The following is a 10,578-nucleotide window of genomic DNA, read 5'->3' as shown; positions in this document are numbered from 1 at the left end:
AAAAAAAACTATTCGCGTCGGAAATGAGAGATTTTTTGTTTCTCCATACAGAATTAGTTTCTTCAGATTCTGACGTAACAAACAATTTTTATGAGACATAAGAACCCCCATTTAACATTTAACCCTATATCATTTAAGGATACATAAAAAATATTTTTTACTTTACTAGACTTTTGAACTTAGAACACTAACAGGTCAAATTTTAGATTTTTAAGATTTTTATTTTAATAAGTAAACAAGTCAGTTAATTCATTAAGGTGGTTATGTTTATACAATGTATCAATGGCGGCCAACTCTTATCTTAGTACAAGGTTCTCTCGGAACAATTATTATTTATTTCAAGCTATTTCGGATCTTTCTTAATCTTTAAAAAGAACTAAATTCCGTAATGGAATGGTAGGATTAAAAAAAAGGAAGTGTGGAAAAAATGACAAGAAGATATTGGAACATTAATTTGAAAGAGATGATAGAAGTAGGAGTTCATTTTGGTCATGGTATTAAGAAATGGAATCCTAAAATGGCCCCTTACATTTCGGCAAAGCGTAAAGGTACTCATATTATAAATCTCGCTAGAACGGCTAGTTTTTTATCAGAAGCTTGTGATTTAGTTTTTGATGCAGCAAGTCAGGGAAAAAGTTTCTTAATTGTTGGTACCAAAAAAAGAGCAACAGATTTAGTAGCATCAGCTGCAATAAGGGCTCATTGTCATTATGTTAATAAAAAGTGGTTCAGTATTATGTTAACAAATTGGTCGATTATGAAAACTAGACTTTCTCAATTTAAAGACTTAAGAGCAGAAGAAAAAATGGGAAAATTCCACCATCTCCCAAAAAGAGATGTGGCAATCTTGAAGTGAAAATTATCTACCTTGCAAAGGTATCTCGGCGGGATCAAATATATGACGAGATTGCCAGACATTGTGATCGTCCTTGATCAGCAAAAAGAGTATATAGCTCTTCGGGAATGTGCCATTTTGGGGATTCCTACTATTTCTTTAGTCGATACAAATTGTGACCCGGATCTCGCAAATATATCGATTCCAGCCAACGATGACACTATGACTTCAATTCGATTGATTCTTAACAAATTAGTATTTTCAATTTGTGAGGGCCGTTCTCTCTATATAAGAAATCGTTGATTAAGAATATATAGTGAATCCTTGCCAAACTCATTCATACATACACAATCAATCAGTTGGATTGGTAGATAGTTGTGTGTGTGTGTGCACAGGGATAGTAGATAGATATAAAATTCACGTGACTTAATATGGAAAAAAAATATCCACATGCAAAAACCAGAATAATTCCTACGACTTAGCAAGTTTATACTTCCTCTGTAAACAAATATAAGAGCGTTTAGATCATCAAAATAATGTTCTAAACGCTCTTATATTTCTTTACAGAGGGAGTTCATAAGTAATTTCCAAAACCCGTTTACATGAGTAGAACCAGATCGAGTGGTTCCGGCCTGTCCTGCTGATTAATAGTGGACAAAAAGGATAAATCATTGCCACATTGGGTGCTGCATTATTGCAGCTTCGTTGCTTGCAAGTTTGATCTGAGGAGATTCTCCTCGACAGAGACGGTTAGAAACGACGTGAGAGCTAACAACCAACACACATATGCACCTGAAGTGCATGTGCAGTTTAATCTTAATCCTACCGGGTTCTTTAATTTACAGCCACACATTATGTACAAATTCATTCATTCATCACGCAACTAAAAGCATGCACATTTAGAGGGTCATTACTAGTTGTGTGAGGCAATGCTCCGTTAGCGCTGAGAACACACCTTTGAGCGCATTCATTTTCGTGGCACACTTCATAGGTCACACTTCATTTTGCGCAAATTGGAGGGACCCACAACCAAGAGTGTTGTTCAATTCAATCCTACTAAATGTGTATGATTGATCTCTTGATTAGCTTAGCTAGGACATCGACCGCTTGCATGTTGCCTTGTCACCACCGACGGGGCAACCGGTCGATGGGATTCAAGCATCAAGCTAGCGATCTTGAGGCTACAAACTCTCTCCTATGTGTCGTCCAAAAGAGTAGGGGAGAGAGAAAGCGTGTGGATGTGTGTAGTACCTAACATGGCACATCGGACGGATTGACACTTGCGCATGGCAAGCTCCAAATTTTGTGTGTGGCTTGAATCGAGTCGAGTGGATCATTCCATCCCTACCACCACATGGGACATTGTATATGGCTAGGACAGTGACACACATTGGGCCTGTCTTTTGGTGGTGTGGATTCCTGTGCATTATTGTACTTCACTGATGCAACATGGAAACGACTTGTAATTAGGGTAGCTATAGGACAGTGGTCAGGTCACCACATACATTTCCTGCTCCTAGACTCTCCATATTATTGATCATCATCCACCTAATGCCTTTTGGTTTCTTCTGATTGTGTGGGCAAAAAATTATGGTGACGAAAAATGACTTTGTTGTGTTTACTTGGTATAAAAGTTTTATCTTGTGTCACTAAATAAGATAGAGTTTTAGATACAAATAGCACTAAAGATTATTATTTATTTATTTTCTTGCAGAAAAACACTAGTCGGTCTGGTACAGCCGCGTACAGATGCATGCATGGATCCCTCTAGAACTTGTGTACTTGTGGACCGTCACTGGAGGAGGCGCGAGCGATGCTTGTGGCGCGCAGTCAGTGTGCACGCCAGTGATCGACACGAGAGGCTACCGATGAACGATCGACATGACGAGGACGGTGCAGATAATGCAGTGCTCATGTCCGACGCTTGTAGCTTACTGGTGATGATGGAGGAAGCTATGAGCAATGCTGAATTAGCCACACATCCATCTAATCCCATCCCATGGTTTGCCTTGGCCTGACAAAACAATAACAAATAAATATTACTAGATACATAGGTGAAACATGTTTTGACATTGTATTTATTTTGTATTACTGTGGTTGACATTTTTCTCAATAGACTTGGTCAACCTTTACGATGCTTACTTCACAAAAAGTTATATATATTATTGCATGTAACCGAGGGAGTGATTATCACTATTATTACAAATCCGGGTCTGAACTGTATGTGGTTTGTATCATCTTGATGCGATGTTTGTGTCAATAAGGCTCCTGTTATAAAAAAATAGTACTGATGGAAGGAGCTATAGCATGAATTTTATGGAAGAATTAGAATCAGCTGACACCTGATGTGTGGTTCTTGCTGTATCCATGCCATGGGAAAAAATATCATTGCTACGACAGCCATTGCATTATTATTTCAGCTCGGTTACTTGTTGGTTGGTCATGAGAGGCCACCCTCGACAAGGATGATCAGACAGAACCCGAGGCAACATTTAACCACAGACACATGAGCGTGCCATGTCTATATATGTGTAGTTTAATCTTATTCAAATCTAGTCATCTCTCTACTCCGGGCTCCATAAACTGATCTACTTCCTCCGTTTTTTTAGGTTTTAGGTTTGTTCTAAGTCGAAGTTCCTTAAGTTTGACCAAGTATATATGAAAAATTACTAATACCCACATCATCAACTATATCTAGTCCCACAATATACTTTATGATGAATCTAATGAAACTAATTTGGTGTTCTAGGTATTGGTATATTTTCTTACAGTCTTGGTTAAACCTAGAGAAGTTTGACTTAGGATAAATCAAGAACTTCACATATTTTGAAACAGAGGAACTACCTGTTATGTGGTTAAAAGTACACGTGTCTACATCGCTTGCTGTCACACATATATTGCTTCTATAGAAAGCATAGCTAGTCGTGCTAACTGCTGCCACTTGTACATGTTGCCCTATCGGCGTCAATGAACCTATTGGTGGGTCAGGCTCCGGGGTCGAGCTCACGACCTCGAGGTTACAACTCCGGCCTACGTGTCATTCATTAAGAGGAAGCCAGATGGAAAAGGGATTGTACACGCGTACCAACTGATGTGGCACACATCGGATGGAGCAACACTTGGCACGTGCCATGACCAGGAGCTTGGTTCCGAGAATTTTGGGTGGCTTGAATCGATTCAACCGAGTGGATCATCCCATCCCTACCACCTCATTAGTATACTGCATATGTCCCCGTTGATCCTGATGTGGGGTTTGATGCAAATAGTAACAGTGACACACAGTGGCCTGCATTTGGTGGTGTGGATCCCTCCTAACCACTTTGCCTATATCCAACTATCTGCATTCCTTTGCATTATTGCACTTCACTAATGCAACTTGAAAGAACTCCTTACTTTGCTAGGACAGTGGCCAGATCAGCACATACCTCTGCTGATCCAATCATATCCATATTGTTGTTGATCATCAATTCATCACCCACCTAATCTTGTTGCTTTTCTTCCCATTGTGTGATCAAAAAACGATTTCCTTCTGATAACGAGGTAAAAGATTCATCTCTACTCATTAACTGAGATAAATATTAATGTATTCTTATTCTTTCTGAAACACGACTAGTCTTCCATCACCATGCATGCATGTTACTCTCCCTCGGTTCTTAAATATAAGTTTTTCTAAAGATTTCAATACGAACTACATACATATGTATATAGACGTATTTTAGAACGTAGATTCATTTATTTTGCTCCGTATATAGTCTCATTAAAATCTCTAAAAGGACATATATTTAGGAACCGGGAGTACCTGGCTGTAGATGATGAATCGAGTGGCTCCTCTGTTCCCATACATTTGCGTAGAGATGCATGCATGCATGGATCCCTCTAGAACTTGTGTGTGGACTGTCACTGGGTACTCCATGCGAGCGCGATGCATGTGGAGTGCACGCCGGCAATCGAAACGAGAGGCTGCCAGTGACGGAGGTACAGGAGGATGCAGTGGTCATGTCCGATGCTTACTGCTAATGATGGAAGAAGCTACGAGCGAAGCTTAACCACAGAGGCATCCATCTAATCCCATCACGTGGTTTAGTTTGGTCTGAAAGAGAGGCCGCCATGAAATGGGCAAGTAATAATAGAGGACTGGAATGTGTGTGGAGACACATGTTCACAATACGGCAAATACTAATGCATAATGGTAACAGCGATCGCAGGGAAGAAGAATCCGAGGAAGCCATCGGTTTCGGTTCGCTAAATTATTCGTGCATGGGCTCCTCCTCCTCCTCCTCGACGGAATCTAGGTTTGTCGCTACGTTCTACGTTAGCCGTACTACACCCTCCGTCCCATCATATAAGAGCGTTTTTGACACTATAGTAGTCGTGCCATGTGGCATCACTGCTTGTACAACAGTACCCAATCCAATAACACAGAGATGTATTGGAATTAGGATAGACCTCTGCCGAAGCTACTACTACTACTAATTGCTATTGGTAGCTGATGGAGTCATGTACCTAGGGTAGGGTCACAGACCTGATCTAAGTACCCTGCCCAAGGACACCCTTAGAAGAGATCACCTTCCAGTCGACCTACGAGGGACTCACTCGACTGACTTGAAGGACTCGACCACGAAGACTCACTCGACCACCAGAAGGTCAAGAGACACTCTGCACTGCAACGGTCTGTAATTAAGTAGACTTTATGATAGTAAAGACACTTTATGTGGGGCATTACCAGTAACGCCCCGGACTTAACGCACCTTAAACCCTCTCCTACGTGGGCTGGCTGGGGTCCTGGCGCACTCTATATAAGCCACCCCCCTCCACAGGTAGAAGGGTTCGGCACCCTGTAATTCATATACACGTAATCCACTCGACCGCCTCCGGGCTCCGAGACGTAGGGCTTTTACTTCCTCCGAGAAGGGCCTGAACTCGTACATCTCTTGTGTTTACAACCTCTCCATAGCTAGGACCTCGCCTCTCTATACCTACCCCCCACTCTACTGTCATACTTAGATCCACGACAGTTGGCGCCCACCTTGGGGCCGGTGTTTTAGCGATTTTGTGGAGAAGTTGCGATTCTTCCGAGTACTTTCATCATGGTAGCTGCTGGAGTTTTGGTCGAGGGTCGAGAGATTCGTCTCGGTGCTCTCACCTTCGTCGTCGATGACTCCGCCTGGCTCCAGGAGGCTCCACTCGACGTCGATGCGCTCCCCGTCCGCGGTGCGTCGCATTTTCGCGCATGTGTTCGCGGCGTTCTGCTGCGGCAACCGTCGACCCCATATCGGTCGACTCCCCTATCGACCACCCTCCCGGCCTCCCGCCAGCGCAAGCGCTCGGGTCGGTCGAGGCTTCAGCGGTGGGTGAGACACGCGGTGGCTCGCCAGACGGCCACCACCCAAGTTGCGGCGACCGAGCCCGACGAATCTCTCTACGGCCTGTTCGATCTGTCGACTGGCTCCGTAGAGACTGCATCCGAATGCGATAGCAGTGATCCAGCGGCGGAAATCCTGATGGTCGACGGGCCTCGCAGCCCCCCTGGCTTCGCCCGTGATGGTGGGGCAGGCGACGGAGGCGACCCCGCACGAGACCACGAAGAGTATCAGCCCGAGCCACTCGACTCTCTGCAAAGAGAAGAACTTCGCCGCAGGAACATGAATGCCCTGCATACTCCCATCGCAGGAGAAACCCCCGAGGCTCGCGCCTTGGAGGAGGCACGTTTGGCCAATTTGGCCGAACGCGCTCGCCTGGAGAATCTTCAGCGAGCACTCGACGAGCGCGCGCGGCAACGAGTTCCCGACGCCAGTTGACGTCAACTCTTCCCGCCGACTCAGGTATATCGAACCCCAATCCAGAATTTAGCAGCTGCGACCCGTATAGCAGAGTCCATCCAGCCCTCTCAGTCGGAAGCTGGCAGAGGCTTGATGCAGATCAGGGATCTGCTCCGGGCAGCAGGAGATCAGAATTCAGCCGTGTCGCAGTCGGCAACAGAATTCACAGTCGATCCATCGCTGCGAATACGGTTCAGTCGGCTCACAGTCCCAGATCACCTCCGCGGCGTGAAGGGCGTGAGAATCGGCGAGACCAATACGGAGACCGACACGACCGAGGTGATAGGCGTCGAGTGCCCACTTCCCCTCCGAGGGGTGGGTCTTACGCTCCTCGGCAGCAAGATGACAGACGTCAGCTCAGTGCGGGGTGAAGAGTTCCAGTCGACCCCTGAGAACCAGGCTTCGACGCGCGATCCATTATCGTGCAAGGCTTGGTCGACCGGAACAGAGCCCATCGAGGTGGACTCGACAGAGATGCGCCCACGAGCAGTCGAGTGCACGTTTCTGGTCCGGAATGTTTCAGTAGAGCTATCAGAGCCGCAGTGATTCCTCCCAATTTCAGGTTGGCAACAGGAGTCAGCAAGTTCACCGGTGAGTCTAAGCCTGAAACTTGGCTTGAGGACTACCGAGTGGCGGTTCAGATTGGTGGTGGGAATGATGAGGTGGCCATGAAGCATTTGCCCCTCATGTTGGAAGGCTTTGCCAGAGCGTGGTTGAATCAGTTACCTCCTAGCAGCATTTACACTTGGGAAGATCTGTCCCGAGTGTTCGTCAGAACGTTTGAAGGAACTTGCAAGCGACCGGCTGGATTGACGGAGCTGCAAGTTTGCGTGCAGAAGACCAATGAGACTCTCAGGGAGTATATTCAGAGATGGATCACTTTGCACCATACTGTGGAGAATGTGTCTGATCACCAGGCAGTCTGCGCCTTCAAGGATGGTGTCAAGAACAGAGAATTGAGTTTGAAATTTGGTCGAACCGGAGACATGACCTTGAGTCGGATGATGGAAATTGCTACCAAGTACGCCAACGGCGAAGAAGAAGACCGACTCCGAAGCGGCAAGCACAAGCCGAGCCAGTCGGAGAAGGGAAACACCAGTCGGAAACAGAAGCGGAAGGCTGAACCGGCAGCTCCTGGAGAGGCTCTGGCCGTGGCTCATGGAAAGTTTAAAGGGAAACCAAAAGGATCCTGGAACCCTAAGAAAGTAAAGGATAAAGAAGGGAACGACGTGATGGATATGCCGTGTCACATCCACACGAAGAAAGACGAAGAGGGGAATATCATTTACCCAAAGCATACCACTCGCCAATGTCGACTCCTGATCCAGCAGTTTCAAGGAAAACAGTCTAAAGACAAGGAAAAGGAGTCGGACAAGGCCGAAGACAAGGAGGACAGTGAGGAAGGATATCCACATGTCAACTCCACTCTGATGATCTTTGCAGATGTGGAAAGCAAGAGTCGATTGAAAGTCATTAACCGCGAGGTGAACATGGTTACCCCAGCAAAAGCAAATTATCTGAGATGGTCCCAAACACCCATCACATTCGACCAATCTGATCACCCGACTCATATTGCCACCCCTGGGAGGCAAGCTTTGGTGGTCGATCCAGTTGTCGAAGGCACTCGACTGCCAAAAGTGCTGATGGACGGTGGTAGTGGGCTGAATTTGTTGTATGCAGACACACTAAAACGAATGGGCATTCCGATGTCCCGACTGAGCACCAGTAACATGAGCTTTCATGGAGTTATACCAGGGAAGAAAGCTGAGTCACTCGGCCAAATAGCTCTAGACGTGGTGTTTGGTGATTCGAAACATTTTCGCAAAGAGAAGTTGACGTTTGAGGTCGTGGATTTTCAGAATGCATATCATGCCATTTTGGGGAGATCAGCTTATACACGGTTCATGGCTCGACCATGTTACGTGTACCTCAAATTGAAGATGCCCGGCCCCAAAGGAGTGATCACTGTCACCGGTGATCGGAAAAAGGCAGAAGAGTGCTTTCAGAAGGGCTCAAAGATTGCTGATTCCCAGGTGACAGCGGTCGAGTTTGAAGAATACAAGCAAAACGCAGATCCGAGTGATTTGCTGCGATCCAAGAAACCCGCCACAGAATCTGCATTTCAGTCGTCCGGTGAGACGAAGCCTGTTCACATTCACCCGACCGACCCCGATGCAGCCCCGACCTACATCTCCACAACACTCGACCCGAAATAGGAAGAAGCGCTCATCCAGTTCCTCCGTGAGAACTGGGACATTTTTGCATGGAAGCCCGCTGACATGCCAGGTGTTCCCAGGGGACTGGCTGAGCATCGCCTAAGAGTCGACTCATCAGCAAAACCAGTCAAAGAGCATATTCGGCGGTCCGCCGTCCAGAAGAGAAAAGCCATTGGTGAGGAAGTGGCTCGACTGTTGGCGGCAGGATTTATCCGAGAGATATACCACTCCGAGTGGCTCGCTAATGTCGTCATGGTTTCTAAGAAGGACAAATCGCTCCGAATGTGCATTGATTTCAAGCACATCAACCGGGCCTGCCCGAAAGATCATTTTCCTCTCCCTCGCATAGATCAAATTGTTGACTCGACCGCGGGATGTGAGAGATTGTCTTTTCTAGACGCCTACTCCGGGTACCACCAGATCCGTCTGTACGGACCCGACGAGGTAAAAACAGCTTTCATCACTCCATTCGGGTGCTTCTGCTATATCACCATGCCATTCGGCCTCAAGAATGCCGGAGCCACATTTATGCGAATGATTCAGAAGTGTCTACTCACTCAAATCAGTCGGAATGTGGAAGCATATATGGATGATATCATCGTCAAGTCACGAAAAGGTTCCGACCTGCTCGCTGACCTCGCTGAAACATTTGCCAACCCCAGAAGGTATGATATCAAGCTCAATCCATCAAAGTGCACATTCGGAGTTCCTGGTGGCAAGTTACTCGGTTTTCTCGTTTCCGAGCGAGGGATCGACGCTAATCCAGAAAAGATCGGCACTATTCTCCGAATAAAACGCCTTGTGCGAGTGCACGATGTCCAGAAGCTTACTGGATGCTTGGCCGCATTAAGTCGATTCATCTCACGACTCGGTGAAAAGGCATTGCCTCTTTACCGACTGATGAAGAAGGCCGACAAGTTCGAGTGGACTCCAGAAGCTGATGCAGCGTTTGCCGAGCTAAAAGCTCTGCTCTCCACCCAGCCGGTGCTTGCTGCTCCAATCAGCAAAGAGCCTCTGTTGCTTTATATCGCAGCCACAGGACAAGTCGTCAGTACTGTGCTTACGGTCGAGCGGGAAGAAGAAGGAAAAGCTTTCAAAGTTCAGCGCCCAGTGTATTATTTGTCTGAAGTCTTGACTCCATCCAAGCAGAGATATCCTCATTATTAGAAGCTTGTGTATGGAATATACATGACCACAAAGAAGGTTGCTCATTATTTCTCTGATCATTCCATCACAGTCGTCAGCGACGCTCCACTATCAGAGATTTTGCACAACAGAGATGCAACTGGTCGAGTGGCGAAATGGGCGATTGAACTTCTTCCCCTTGATATCAAGTTTGAGGCAAAGAAAGCCATTAAGTCCCAGGCAATAGCAGACTTCCTCGCCGAGTGGATTGAACAGCAGCAGCCGACTGAAGTTCACTCGGAGCATTGGACCATGTTTTTTGATGGCTCTAAGATGTTGAATGGTTCCGGTGCTGGGGTTGTCCTGGTTTCCCCCAGAGGAGATAAGCTCAGATATGTGCTCCAGATTCACTTTGATTCCTCCAACAATGAGGCAGAGTATGAGGCCCTCTTATACGGATTGCGCATGGCCATTTTACTCGGCGTCCGTCGCCTGATGGTCTATGGCGATTCAGATTTAGTGGTCAACCAAGTGATGAAGGAGTGGGACGTGAGAAGCCCAGCCATGACTGGATACTGCAGTG

At 46.4% G+C, this 10,578-nt stretch overlaps 1 pseudogene; it reads left to right on the top strand.

Annotated features, from left to right (window-relative positions):
• LOC119324319 overlaps positions 1-230 on the top strand; it is a 4,852-nt pseudogene extending 4,622 nt beyond the window's left edge.
• Positions 231-10,578: the final 10,348 nt, after the last annotated feature.

Source organism: Triticum dicoccoides, chromosome 6B (assembly GCF_002162155.2).
Source record: "Triticum dicoccoides isolate Atlit2015 ecotype Zavitan chromosome 6B, WEW_v2.0, whole genome shotgun sequence".
In the NCBI taxonomy this organism is placed as follows: domain Eukaryota; kingdom Viridiplantae; phylum Streptophyta; class Magnoliopsida; order Poales; family Poaceae; genus Triticum; species Triticum dicoccoides.
The sequence above is the reverse complement of the archived record's forward strand: the minus strand, read 5'-3'. Positions and strand labels throughout refer to the sequence as shown.